At 45.6% G+C, this 15,402-nt stretch overlaps 1 protein-coding gene across 4 annotated transcripts in view; it reads left to right on the forward strand.

Annotated features, from left to right (window-relative positions):
* The window catches only part of Dpp6 (dipeptidyl peptidase like 6), an 880,940-nt gene that overhangs the window by 433,292 nt on the left and 432,246 nt on the right, over window positions 1–15,402 (forward strand). The gene's annotated exons all lie outside the window — the stretch shown is intronic.

Genomic DNA, 15,402 nt, shown 5'->3' on the forward strand with positions numbered 1-15,402 from the left:
GAGAGAGAGAGAGAGAGAGAGAGAGAGAGAGAGAGAGAGAGAGATTGGTCTATTGGCTGTCTGTAGCTCTAACCCCAGGTTGATGTGTGGGTAACACACCCTGCCCCACCCCCTCTATTTTAAAGGCTGCCGGTGGCTTTATCAATAACTGAAAAGCAAGGTGGACTTGCCCAAGAAGCTTTGGACAAAGGCCTCCCTCTTTGGGGCTGCCTCATTTAACCTGTGTTAGTTGTGAATATTCCCAACTACTTTGTAATTGGGGGAGAAAGGACATAGCAAGCATCCCTGGGCCAGGCTGATTGAGACCCTGCAAAGGGACTTTGCTGTGGCTCTAAGACAGGTCAAAAGCAGGCATACCTGGTGAAGGATCTTCCTTCCCATGTCTTCTGTCCCTGCCCTCTTCCTCAGAGTGTCAGTGGAGGCAGGGACTGGCTGTGTTCCTGAGGGCAGAGAGAGCACACTGCCCAGAATAACGAGGATGTGCCAGGAGTCAGGTGAGCCTGGCTGACTTGCAGGGCAGTGGGAACATTTAGGCTTTCTTGGAGTCCTCCAGGAAGAGGAGCTGTTCCTGCCCCAAGAGGGTTCCCTTCTGGCATGCACGGGGAATGGGTGCATGACTGCTGTGAATACTGCAGCTCCCCTCCGAGAGGGTCTGAAGGCCTGCCTGTCCCTTGTTGTTCCCTTCACATCAGGAGGTCTCTAAAGCCGACCCTGGGAGACTCTAGCAGGTCGGTACAGCAGTTGGTGCTGGCTTGGTTAATAGACAACATCCACGGTTTTCCTTATGGTCTAGGTTGTCCTTAGGTCACTTTTCCCAGCAACAAAGCAAAGGAGGGAAGCCCCTCTAGAACTCAGGAAAGCCAACAGTGTCTTTGGGGACAATATGTGAAAACACTGTCCCATCAACTATTTAGGGACAGTTGGAATTTGTATTTAGTGAGAGCTCTCTCTTTGGAGGTCATCTCCCCTAACTCTTTTTTCAATTTTTTTTTAAAGGAGAATATCTTATCTCATCATGCAGGGATCTCACATACAATTTGGCTACTCCCGGGGAGAAGATTTTGTAAAACTAGAAGTCTAAAAAGTCTTAGTCAGTGTACGAATTTGAGCAAGGGGTCGATATGAGCATTTGAGCAAGGATTAATGTTCAGCCAAGCTGGATAGGTTCAGAACTGGCAAAGCAAGCCCTCCTCCTCATGAGCACCCTGTCCAATGTCTGCTTCTTAAAGAAATATTTCTACCCCAAATTAGCATCTCATAACTCAGTCTCCTTCCTTGCTAGGTATGGCATTATTGTTCTCTGGGCTTTTCTGGGCATAGGTCATAAGATTGAGAATGCTTACTGCTGCTCCTGGTTCTAACCAGGTGTCAGGTGCCCACGGTTCAGCCAACTTACGCAAAAGAACTTTGCTGGATTCTGTGCAATTTTCCCTTATTTTACCTGGTCCTGGCATGCACAGGAATGTCAGTGGTTGAATAGGGTGGGGGTTATGCACGATAGTAGGATTATAGGCCTTTAGAGCATGAGAAAGCCCCCATTCTTGACCCAGGTTCTTTCGTGAGAAATGGACACTGTTGTCAACTGAGGTACTCCACTTTCCTTGTATTGCAATCAGTGGGTCCTTTCCTCTTTTTTCTGGTGGCCTGTTCCTTACTCTAAGAATGTCACAGAGTTGACCCCATGAAGTTCATAAAGAGTGGTCTAGGATTGGGTGGAGGAAAGCGAAGTGGGTGGAGGCCAAAGTCTCACATTTTAAAATTATATATGTACACATAAACATGTTTACATATACACAGCTCTCTCTCTCTCTCTCTCTCTCTCTCTCTCTCTCTCTCTCTCTCTCTCACACACACACACACACACACACACACACACACACACACACCAAAATCTCACATGCAACATGCTTATGCATGCTATTTTAAAATCTGTCGACAATAATCTTAACTTGCCCAACACAAACAGTAAAATAGGATAAAATGTATCTTATTCCTTCATTATATACAATTTTCTTTAAGCTCCATGCAGCTGGGTGTGGTGGCTCACACCTGTGGTCACAGCATTTGGGAGGCTGAGGCAGGGGGATCACTGTAAGTTAAAAACTGCCTGGGCTACAAATTAGACACTTTCTCAAAACTGCCCCCAAAACAAACAAACAAACCTAAAAACAGTTCATGGTGAAGACTACAGAACTCGGTTGCTCATTTTCTTTCTTTTTCTTCTTGCTGGTGGAACAGGCAGATGGGGAATCATGGGAGTTGTGGGAGAAATCTGTTGCAATTGTCCTTAGAGAGAAGATGTCCTGATTGTGGTTTAGCTGGTGGTTTTTTGTTAGCTTATTTGTCTGTGCTTACAAACACCTGGCCTTGTAGGAGTCATCAGAATCTTGGGAACTGGTGGCGATATGAGGCCTTAGGGCCAACTAATAGCTTGCTTAAATGTGTGGATGGTCATAGTGAAAAATCCATTTCTTCTCAATAAGCCAAGGGCTGGTACCCTTTTCCACCTGCCCTGAAATCTGGGAACTATTCACGTGGTGGGGAAAGGGAGAAACAACTTCCCTATGCTGAGAATCACCACAAATTGATTTAAAAATGAGAAAAAGTATACTATCAAATATTTTACATTTTCCCCCAATTATTGGTATGGTTCTATCAATTTTCTGAAAAACACTGTGAAATAGATAAGTACGCATAATGAGTTGCTTGGGGCTTTAGTTTTTAAAGGATACGGTGAAGAGTCACTGGAGTAAAAGAGAAAGGGGACTTCCAGAGCCCAACTGCTCTTTCTCCTTGGAGATACTGGATGATTCTATGTGGGTTTTTTTTTTTGCGTTTTTACTTTTTGCAGAGGGTGGGTGTTATGTCCATGTTATGGTATACGGATTTGGGGCTTTACATGCCATGATGTGTGTGGGGTGGTATGCACATACCATGGTATGAAGGTCAGAGGACCACCTTGTTTGTTCACTGCTGTGTATTTGTGCTAGGATAGATGACCCATGAGCATCCAGACCTTCTCTCGCCTCTGCCCCTTGTCTCCTCGCAGTGTGTGCTGGATCACAGGTGCTTGCGTGACTGTGTCTAGCTTTATCTTAGTCTGGGATCCAAATTCATGTTGCCAAGCTTGCATTGCAAGTGCTTCAGCGTCTGAGCCTTCTTCCTGGCTTCTAATTTCTTAAAGTACAGTATAATCTGCCCCAGAATGTCTGGAAATAGCATGTTTGTTAATGTGAGTGAGAAATATTTACTCAAGTACCTCAGAGGCCACTTAGATAGGACTGAGCTGTTTTGGGGACTTCTGAATCCACCCTGGCCTCCTCTCCCTCCTCCCACACAGAGAGACCAAGAGAGGGAAGCAGAAAGGACGAGGGTAGTCGGGTTCAAATTTAGTGAGTTCTCACGGGAAGACTAAATCCTGCCTCAGAGAACCAAATTAAAATGATATTTCCACTTAAATTTTTAAAAGAACAGATTTATTTTAACATATGCTATCCTCATTTTAAATGATTTAAAATTGGAAAGCTGTAATCAGTAATGCTATTCAATAAGAGAAGACAGAAGGATTCATTTTGGATTTTTCCAATGAGCCATAAAACATTTGCTCAGCTATTGAGCAGGAATAATATTTTAGTGATGTAGATGATGCATGGATGTGTGTGCGCCTGTATGTATATACACAGATGTATAGTCACAAACCAGATATGCTCATCATGCACACAAACCTGTAGCCCTCGTGTGTCACAAAGTCACAGTGGCGCAGATCTCACAGGTGCTTCGGTCCGTGGCTGTATGTTGAGTCTCATGTAGGAGATTGAGAGGCCTGCTGTTAATGGTCATGTGATGTGTCCATTACTTCCTATTGCTTCTGTTTACTGACCACTGTCAATCCCAGACAGCCTACTAAGTGTGGGCCTCAGAGCCTAGCCTTGACTGGTAAGTTGAGTTATTTATTGAAGCATTTTAAATAATACTTCAATCGAGTCATGTTTTGAATTTGATGTCAGAATCCTAGAGTTAACATAGTGGCTGGGGCAACTGTAAGAAGGCATGTGGTTCAGGCTGTAGACAGGGGGGTTGAGTGAGCACCTACAAGATACCTCTCTGACTGGTGTACTTGGAAACAATCTTGTCACTTCTTAGGGGACCAAGAGTCTATGCTAAGAGTACCTGGATTTGATTATCATGAGAGTTCAGCTTTTTGTGTAATCGTGTTAAAAGGGAAAGTCAATGTGAGGTACCTGCATTTCATGTGTTATTAGGGTGCTAAGAGAGTTTGGAGGAAACCAAGAAAAACATATTTGGTATTAAGAAGGTCCAAACAACATACTGTGAGGTCATGATAGGAGAGGGACATGAAGGTGGGAGATGGAAGTGTTGGTGGGGGGCTATCTTGGGGAAGGTGGTGGGGAGCATTTAATTGAGGTAAATTATACACATGGATAGAGCTTTTAACAGCAAAACAAGCAAAAGATATCACAGAGGAAGGGAGGGAGAGGAAAAAGTAGGAAGAATTTCAGAAGTTACCAACTGCTTGAGGTCTTCTCCCCTTCCAGTCACGAACCTGCAATTTTCCAGGAATCCCCCCATTTCCATATGCAGTGGCTTCTAGATCATTCCATCCAGGTTCTCTAGAGTCAGCTCACTCATCTCTCTGATGTGAAGGGAAAGAGAGGGGAGAAGGGCTTTTTAGCAATCTTCTGAGATGTCACCTGAGAAGCCACCAAAGGGTATAGACAGAAAATGCTAAGACAGCTAATTTCTTCTCTTCAGGAGAAGCTGAAACACACTTGGGGTGCATCTCACTTCCCACCCTACACACTTGGGAACCACACATACACACACATACACACACACACATACACACAATAAAAGTAAATAAATAATAAAATTGGTAAACAGGGCAGTAGTCATACACACCTTTAATCCTAGCACTTGGGAGGCAGAGGCAAGCAGAGCTCTGTGAGTTTGGGGTCGCCTGGTCTACAGAGTACAGCCAGAACTACACAAAGAAATGCTGTGTTGAAAAATAGCAACAATAAAGTACCGTGAATCAAGAAAAAAAAAAGAATCCAGAAAGGGCCTTTGGTGTCAATGACTCTCATGAGCACACTCACAGAAAGTCAATTCCACCCCGAGTAGATTCCAAATCATCTGTGGCCCCATGGCTAAGATACTGGGGGGATCTGGGTAACCTGCGTAGAGCCTGCGAGCTTCCAGAGGGAGGCCCTGGAGCTGAGAGGCTTTCAGAAGAGAAGGTGATGTCATTGGAAGCAGGGTTACCCTAGAGAGCACAGCACTTGGAGCTCTGCTACAAGGGACACTGGGTGGTCTCATTGTGCTGTGGGGAGGAAGGAGGCTGGCTGCCACGTGCTGTCCTCATAGGAAGATGTTAGACTCCATCACCAGAAAAGGGCTGCATGGTGAAGAAACAGGCAGCCAGCTCATAGACCTGGTGAACGAGGCTCTGGGCAGTTCTAAATCTCTGGGTCCATATCACACAGTGTTAAACACAGTGTTAAAGTACACCCAGACGGGTCACATGGTACACCAGATGAAAGCCCAGATAATAGGAGAATGGTAGGCGATCTTTCGTCTCCAGACTGACTGCTGCAATAGACCAGGTCAAAGAATGGAAATAAGCTATCCAACCTTTTCTATCTCTGTGATCAAATTAGTCTGACAAAAGCAGCTTGAGGGAGAAAGAGATTATGTGGGGTCAGAGTTCCAGGGTCCAGGCTAGCTTGGTGAGAAGTCAGGGCATGGGGATCCTGAAGCCGCTGGTCACATTGCATCCACCATCAAGACGAAGGAGATAAATGTTGGTACTCAGCTCACTCTCATCTTTATACAGCCCAGGAGCCCTGTCTAGGGAATGGTACTACCCACAGTGGTAGGTCTTCCCACTTCAGCTAACCTATTCAAGATTATCCATTCCCCAGGCATGTGTCTCCTAGGAGATTCCACAGCTCATCAAGTTGACAGCAGTGTACATGCCTGCTGGAAAATGCTCTGGTGTAGTAAGTGTGTTTTTACTGTATCATCCTGTCATTCTGCAAACTCAATACCAGCTAGCATTCCAACACTGTTGTTGGCGGGGCAAGTTGGCTAAGTCCTGCAAATGATTGGCAGAACACCTGGGGACCTGGAGCATTGGCGAGGGCTTTCCTGTGTCCTTTGGAAGGTCTAGCCCCAGTGACACATGGAAGTACTCCGATATTGATGACTTCTTGTCGTGAACACCCTCCCTTTTCTGCAAGCAGGAAGTATGGCATTGTCCTTGGGAAAGTGAGCTATACCTATGTGTGGCACTCCCAGATCTGATCCCAGTAGACAGAGGAGGCTCCTGTCTTCCTCCCTCATTGTAAAGAGTGAAGAGTCTGCTAGTGTAGACTTCACACGTTGAGGAAGAAGGTGCTGCTTGTGGGAGAAGCAATTTCCTGCATGCCTCCAGAGGTCTCTGTGCAGCTCTCTACCCTCACTGTGAGAAGCTGTGATGTTGAGTGGAGGCTGTGTGTCTGCCAGAGCCATGGTTTTCTGAGACCAGGTGACTTTCTTGAGATTGTGAGTGAGGTGACAGATGACCATGGGGGCAGATGAGCCCTGGTCTGCTGTAGTTTTGCCTGTGGCAGACACCCTGGAGTCCTTGCTGACTCTGATTGCCTAAGCGCCTTGAGATGGAGATATGTAAAGAGTCTGCAAAGGCCTCCACAGACAGCCTAGAAAGGGGTCCAAGGGCAGAAGCTGGCTCCCCCCCTTCCTTTTGTACTCAGAACTCTCGGCCACTGTGTCCCCACGGTAGCTAGAATGTGATTTGCCCAGACGTGACTTTTGCTGCTTAGACTTTCATATGTACCTATTCCCACGAGCTCTGCTGTGTGGTAACAGAAAATAGGAAAAAAATTAAAAAGAATGTATGAGGTAGTACATTTCTCTCTGAAAGAATTTTAGTGGGAGCATTGGGGATAAAGCATGGATTAACTAAAGGTTCAGATTTTAGGAAGAAAAGTATTTGGTCATGACCTTTAGTGAGAGACTCAGTCCAGGTGTGGGCAAAGACAACCGTGGCTCTTTAAATGACAGGCAGTCTGTGCATTCCAGAGCACCTGTGACCCCAAGCCCATGTGGAGCTGGCACAGCTCAAGCAAGTGCCTCACAGCAGCCCCCGGGGCCACTTGTGGGAACTGAGCTTGCATCAAGCCAGTCCCCCCCCCAAGAGCACTGTCTCTTGGCAGAGGCAAAAGCAAGAATGCCACAGGGCCCACTCTGGAGCCCACCAGTGGCGATGGAAAGCACATTGACTGTGCGGTAACATCTGCTCATTCCCGGTGACAACTTAGATCTTATTCCCTTACTAGTCTCTGATCAATTTTTAAAGAGATTTAAATTCCTCTGCCAGGACTTAAGCAAAGCTGCCATCCTCCATCTGAGACCTCTCAAGGTGGAGGAGTACCATCCCTAGCTGGGCTACTTCTCCAGAAGAGAGGCTTCTGGAATAGGTGTGGTGTGTGTGTGTGTGTGTGTGTGTGTGTGTGTGTGTGTGTGTGTGTGTTGAAAATTAAAATGCAGGTAGAAACTGATTACTGATTGAAACATGGAAACTATGGCTGGGCAAGGCTCTTGTCAAACAACAGTTGGAAAGTTCAAACACTCTGGGATACTTCTTGGTTGTCTTAGTCACCTGTTCACCAGAGAGCTTGGTTGAACCTCTCAATGCTGTTTTGACCCATGCCCCTACTTACTCTCTTTCATAAATCTGAAGTACTCAGACTTTAAATGGCGGTCTTAAAATTATAAAGAAAAGTCCTTTTCCCTATTGGGAAGAAGTGCCATTGCTCCCCCATAGGCTATCTGAGGCTATCGCAGTCTTTGTCCTCAGACTTCTTGGAGCGGACCCTGACTGTGGGTCCCCAGGCCGGTCCCTGCACAGGAGAGAGAGGTGACCATGTTGTTGCTCAGTGTTCTAGCCATTTGTTAGTCAGGTGTTGACAAGAGGCAGAGCTGTATTTGGATAAATGGTACCCTGGGCAGAGAGGAGCCCAAGGCAGGGAATGCAGAGCTGAGCAGGAGCCACTCCAGGACCTCAAAGGCTGGGGAGCGGCAAGGGTAGGAACACAGAAGTGGTGACCTGGGAGGCGTCCCTGCCAGCATAGCATATTAGAGTGTACAATGCAGGCAGCAGCAGGTGAGCATGATTCTAGAAGCAGGGAAGGAAACAGGGCCTACGTGGAAGCTGAGAGAGCAGGAATCTGGACAGTGCCTGAGCGGTACACTGGACTTGAAGGTTGTAGGGGTGTGTGTCTCCATGGATGAAAAATGGACGCTAGAACTAGAAGTTTCTGACTTTCTTTTATCCTCTTTCCCCCCAACTTTTTGGAAAATTGCATATCCTGAATTGTCTTAAATTTGTGTCAGTCCCCCTGCCTAAGATTTCCAGCTACTGTGCCTGGACAAGTGGCTGGTTTTCAAACAGCTAAAAGGAGTAATGAGTTAAAAACCAAATGTCAGTTTTCCCAGAGAAAGCAAGGTGTCAATACAATATGCTCTGTGTGTGTGTGTGTGTGTGTGTGTGTGTGTGTGTGTGTGTGTGTGTGTTTAAATACCCTAGCAGAGATGCCTAGCAAAACTCATGATAGGATTACTGCCTCTGATTTTCCAAACAAAACCAACGCTGTGCTCTCCAGCTCTGAGCCATAGTGGATGATAAAATAATGAGACGGAAAGACAATTTCACCATTAAAAATCATGAAGCTTCGATGTTTCCGAAGTACCCTTCCTTCTGGCATCCATTTCAGTGCCTGTGACAAAGGCTGGGGGAGGGGTCGCTTGGCTTTGCCTTGCCCTTGGCCTCTTTCGTGGGCAGTGGGAGAACAGCTAACTGTGGTCTGGACATCCCCAAGTGCTGCTCCCAGCTCTCCTGCCTGCTTCTGAGGGAACTAGGTAAACCCAGTCTGACTCACATTTGGAAAGTGATCATTCTTGGTACGTCGCTGCCATGGGAAAAGGCACAGATTTGGTTCAGAGTTTGCCAGATGCTGCAGGTCTTCTTACTTAACAAGCACTTAGTCTGCACACTGATTCAGCCATAGTATGGGTAAATCTTCTCATTGCCAGCATCTGATAGGAGCTCACGCCCATCCTGAGGTGGATTATTCTGTAAAATTGTCAACTATTTGATGTCGAATCATTCTCAGACACAGAGACATTTGGACTTTTGATTCAATAGCAGAATCCATCCCCCTAAGAAAGTCAACCAAAACTGGTACAGGAAGGGACAGCCCTTCACTAGTGTCCCCAGGATGACTCTGCACAGTCCAGAGCAGATGGAGCACAGATCTAACTCCACCGTCTGATTTAGACAGGCAGAGGCAATGCTCAGAAGGGCAGAATGCGTCGGGAAATAATATAGTTGGTGTGCTCTGGTGAATCAGAGCACACACACATACATGCACACACACACACACACACCTTTAATTTTGTTTCAAATCCAACAGTCCTGAGTGAGATATAGCAAAAATTCTATGTTTGAAGATTAACACAAAAATTGATGTTACCTGGAACCTGCAAAACAGACAAAGGCATCCAGAGGTATGGGTGGATGAAGAAACCCCTGTCGCTGTCTGGCACATAGCTCGCTACAGAACTTGCTTAGCATGTGTGAGGCCCTGGCCTATTCTCTGCCAGCACGCACATACAAAGCACCTATGTGGTATGAGCTGAGGGAAGGTGAAGGTGTGTGCTCTCCTTTAGGTAGCTGGGGCACTGCTGTGGCTTTTGGTCTCCTTGACTCCTGGACAGACATGATTTCTTCTCCTTACTGCACTAGCCCTGGGAACAAGGGGGCTGGTAACAGCTTTTCACAGACAAGTAATTATATAACAAGTTGCATTTGAAACAAAAAATGTGCGGGAGGGGATATAACTATGGAGTTTTTCCCCAGTTTCTAAAAGTAAGCAACCACTAATAAATCGTGCATGCTTTGGTAATTGGTAATTGGTAATCTGGTAACTGGTAATTTGGCAGCAGGTAATTTCCTGTCTTGTTTTACTGGTGAACAACTTCATGAGTAGTGGTTATATCCCAAATGAGGGAAGGTGGGTATGCAGGGGCAGGGAGGGCGTTCCAGGCCACCACCTTCACAGATTGGTGGGCATGCAAGGATTAAGACTCCTGAATGCTCCGGTTGATCACGTGTCTAAACTGAGTCACACCTATGTGGGTCATGAATGCCTGGACTGCTGAATCCTTTCGAGGATCCGATGTGAGCAGTCAACCTGTGCCATGAATATAACCCCAGTACTGTGGGCCCCTCCTTTCTGCACAGAGATTCCAAGTTGCATACCCCTACTGTCTTCATGTTGTCTAGCACCATACACTATAGCCTTGCGGTGCATCAGAATAAGCACACTAGTGGTCACACTGTGTGTGGGTTTACCCAAACAGTCAGAACCTCTAGCTACTACGCTAGGTCCAGTGACCATAAGATATTCAGGTAGTCATCAAGCAGTCATCATCTGTGAGTGTTGTGCTGGATCCCTTGACCACACTGTGCACAGGTAGTAACTAAGCAGCCACAACTTCTGGGTGCCGCATTAGGTCCAGTGACAACATAGCACTCAGAAAGGACAGCAATGTGGTGTAGCAGAATAATCAGGAGGAAATGAGTAGGACACCTCTGAAGTAGGGGATAATAGATGTTTGCGCCATATTGGATGATATGTAGTCGAAGGAATGCATAGCTAAGAGGAGCTAGCTAGAGTCATGCTGAAATTCTTAATTCCTGATTGAGACATGGGTGAATCCTCAGAAGATACAGGCTGTTAGAGTCTTCATTGTCTGGGGTGATCTAAAAGGCAAAACTAAGATGCTGTGTATTTATGACCCCCATCCCAGTTTTACCTAGGAGACAGGACAGGCTGTTCTGGTTGGGACTGACGTACAAGTTCAGATTGCTCCAGAAGAAGCACTGACATCAGCGTGGTATGCTTATCTGTGTCCTACCCCATCAGAAAAAGTTTGATTTGGGACTCAGTGTACTGAAGATTCTAAGATTTCATCATGGTGCCTCTGCACTTTCTCTGGCACGCAGCTCTAACCTTCTGAAGGACCCAGAACTCTCATATTCCTCACCATATCTCCATCCCAAAGCCGGCCTGGCTGACTTGTGTGCCAAGAGATTCTGTTCGTAAATAGACTCACCTTCCTCTCCATGCTATCTAGTGAAAGACCCAGAGTAGAGATCTAGCCTTGGGTTTTGTTCACACACTCAGACAATGAAGTACAAATAAGTCAGCATTCAGAGCTTAGAGAAACCCTGGTTCTTTCTCCAGATGGCCACCTCCTCTAGGTCGGTTTCCCTGATGCTGGACACATCTGGGCCGCCCCGCTTGTCCCAGAATTCTGCTTACACCTATTACAAACAAACCATCTCTCTACTTCAGAGCGTCACACCTGAGACACCATCCAGGCATCCTTCTGTCTTGCTGTGTGTGACTCCTGCCACAGGGAACTGATGTCCTCTCATTCAGCAACTGTGAGGAAACAAAGAAATGGGCTGAAGCTAAGAGGAGCTGAGCAGTGGGCACTGTCTGTCACCATAGACCCTTGTCATTCTGAAGTGGACATCCCAAATCTTCTTTGTATAACAAAGTGATTCTCTGGGCAACATCCACATGGACACTTCATTTATTCAGAGAAAAGTGAACATGAATTTTGGGGCTGATATTCTAATTATTATGGATAAGAAGTGTCAATGAGCAGGAAAGAGCATAGGTCAAGGGTCAGGAAACAAAGGATTCTGGGACATTTGTCCCATGGCCTTCTGCCTAGTCTGCTTAGAAGGTTGTTGGTCTTAAAGAAATGTTTTCTTTAAATTTCTTTATTTTTAGTGGGTGTGGGTAGGGTGCACATACATAATGCATGTATATTGTAGAAGCTGGTGCTTTCCTTCTAGTGCGTGAGTCCTGAAGTTGAACACAGGCTGTCAGGCTTGGTGCCAGACACCTTTATCCACTGAAACATTCCACCAGCCATTGTTTAACTATTTTTTTTTCTATTTTTAAAGATGTGTTTATTTTTTTATATATCTAAGTGTTTTGCTTAGAATTGGACAAATAACAAGTCGGAGCCGTCAGTCTGCAGCATTTGACTGTTACGCTCAGCCAGGTGTGTAGCTGGAAACCACGCCAAGGTCCTGGCACCTTAATGTGGTGTTGCCTGACAGAAGTGTATGTGCATTGTTGAAGCTGGCGCTGCCTGGGTCTGGGTGACATGGCAGTCATCCCGCAGTGGTGAAAGCAGCTCAGAAGGTCTTGAGTGCAAGACAGCATCAGCACTGCATACTTAGGAAAGCCCCAGAGCAGGGCAAGGATTGAGGTTGCCAGGTTTCAATTCTGAAGAATTAAGGATGCTGTAGTGAGTAAACATAAGATTAGCATGTTTTTATTTTATTTATTTATTCATTCGTTTGTTTGTTTAGTGTGTGTCTATACACGTGCACAAACACAGTACACATGAGTGTGGGTGGATGCTGGAGGTGTTAATCCCTAAGTACCACGCTCCTCCCCCTTCTAAAGGCAGACTCTCATTGTCTAGGAGCTCTCCAGCCAGCCTAATCTGACTGACCTGTGAGCCTCAGGGATCCTCTTGTCTCAGCTTCCCCAGCCTTAGAATGATAAGCTTATGTCATGTGCTCAGCTATTTTTGTTTTTTAATTGGTTTTGGGGTTTGAACTCAGATCTTCATGCTTGCAAGACAACATTTTACCAACTGAGCCATCCCCTCGGTCCCAGAACTTTTTTATTTTTAGATTATTTTTATTTAGCAATTATCTCTCTCCAGAAAATCTCTGGCTTGTGTAATTGTGTTGTCCTTGCTTGAATGGATAAGTAATACTTCAAGAAAGAAGTAGCGATTGAGTGGGGAAACAGTGGAAGGAGGGAAGTTCTGTTTGCAGAGAGGTCATCTGTGTACTCGGGAATCCCCAGGGTAGGTAGGTTGCAGGAAATGATGGCAACAAATGAACGCGGTGGAGGGAAACAGCATGAAACCTATGTGTGTTTTCTACTCAGAGCTTCATTTCAGAAAAGAAACACATCTTTTAGTTTTGTAGCCCTGTTTGGTTGGTTCAATGTTTTGCATTTTGGGAGAATTGCAGAGACTTCAGATGAACAGATTAAAAATTTTCCACAGTGTTTGCATACCATTTGCTCTTTAAGGGAATCCTTCCTTCTTGCCTAATCGCTTCTTGGACAACTCTGAAAATATTTGCACAGATGCCCTGAGAAACTTGTGCAGACGTATCTTGTTTTATTTGTTGTTACTGCTGTTTGTGTGTTTTTATGGCAATGGGTGACTCATTCTTTGTCCCTTACTCACTGCTTACATGAATTAGAATGCCGGCGTTTTCCTTTCATTTTCCTGTTAAGAAACCCAATCAATTTGAAGATCATGAGCTCAATCTTGGAACTAGAACCTATGAAGTCACAAATCAATGTGCCCCTGTCAACCATACTGTGCCTGGAGCACCCAAGCAACCATGACCGAGAACAAATACCACATCATTCAGATACTTGGGAGACAAGATATATCCAGAAAAACATTGCTTGTAATGTTAAGTCCCTTGGCTGTTATCACCCAGTAAGTTGGTGACATGGTAGCCTATTTCCTACTGTGGCAAAACTGGAGATGGCTCATGGCGCTGGGAATGGGGGTAGCCCCTGCAAGCTGAGGACAGAGCAGAATCTGCCCCTTGTTGTTCCACAAGTGTCATTTGATTTCTTCCTGGGCTCAGTAGGTGGAGCGGGTTAGCCACCCAATAGTATTCATCCATCCCTAGCCACACCCAGGGGCACAGAAACACTTAGGGTTGACCGGCTGAACTGGTTGGAGAACAGAATAGAGAATTGGCTGATAGGTGTGATGTGGGCATTGTGAGGAGCTTCCAGCCTCTTCTTTTTCTGGGTTGTCAGGGCAGAGACTTCACTGATTCTCAGGTGGTCCCAAGGCCAGCACCTACAGGAGAAGAATGCCATCACAGGGCCATAATTATACATGCTGAGGACAGCTGCACACCTGCATGCAGCCCCGGGAGCCCCTGAATCTCTCCAGCAGTCCTGATTTTATAAAGGTGATTATCTAGTTCACATAAAAACATAGACTGTGTTGCTATAAAAATTAAAATGCACTTCTCTTCTCTCCTCCATCTGTCTTACTCTGAATCTGGTAACAGTTTTACTTACAAAGGCAAGATGAAATGCCCTAAGTCAGTCAGTCTCTCTCTCTCTCTCTCTCTCTCTCTCTCTCTCTCTCTCTCTCTCTCTCTCTCAATGCATGAGGTTAACATCTAGATAACATCCAGAGTAGAGTAGCCTACTGTTTAGGATTCATATGAGGCTCAATAGCACATCAATATATGCGAACAAAAAGGCCATTGTGAACTGCAGACTGCAGTTTACACAATGTTAGTAGCTGCATTAAAGATTTAAAAGTCCCTGGAAGACTGGGAAATCGCCCATGGTTAAACACTGAGCCGTTGGTCACAGTGCCACAAGTAAACAAATAGATAAAAGTAAAGTAAGAGAAACAAAGGACTATTTTTACAATATACTTTTGTGAGGAATTCCTGGACTGGATTGAAACAAACCTCCTGATTCCTGGAGTCCTTGGGGAGACCATAGCGGTTACTGGGTAACTGTTGTTTGGAGGCTGTTTGCTTGTTTCCTGGCTGCCCAGACTCCCGAAATAACCACACAGAAGCTGTATTAGTTAAATAACTGCTTGGCCAATTAAGCGCATTGTTAGCTAGCCCTTACACCTAGAATTAACCCATCTCCATTATTTCATATTTTAACACAAGGCTCGTGGCCTACCGGCAAGGTTTCAACATGTCTGTCTCTGGCAGCATCTCCACGGCTTCTCCCCTGACTCCACCTTCCTTCTCCCAGCATTCAGTTTAGTTTCCCCTGCATAGCTCTGTTCTACCCTATCAGGCCAAGCCAGTTTCTTTATTAACCAATGATATTCACAATATACAGAGGAGAATCTATCTCTTAGAAGTAGTGTATACACGGGCCTTGTCTGTAAATGCATCTGCCTCCAAGTGCGATGCACTCAGTTCGATTTCCAGAACCCATGTGGTGGAAGGAAAAACTCCTGCAAATTGTCTCCTGACCATCACACACATCCACAGCATGCACATCTGCACAAAATAGAGAAGTAAAGTGAAAACAATTTAGAAGAAAGGAATACCATCCACAAGAGGAGTCCCTAGGCAGTAAACATGGTAGCCCTGTCTTTAAGCCGCTTGAAACCTAAAACACACTCACATTAGCCAGATAGGTCCACCTGAGATTTTTGTACTTAGGAGAATATCACATCTATGGTGTTCACCCATGTGTGCTC

The sequence above is a fragment of the Microtus ochrogaster genome, unplaced genomic scaffold (assembly GCF_000317375.1).
Source record: "Microtus ochrogaster isolate Prairie Vole_2 unplaced genomic scaffold, MicOch1.0 UNK18, whole genome shotgun sequence".
In the NCBI taxonomy this organism is placed as follows: Eukaryota; Metazoa; Chordata; class Mammalia; order Rodentia; family Cricetidae; genus Microtus; species Microtus ochrogaster.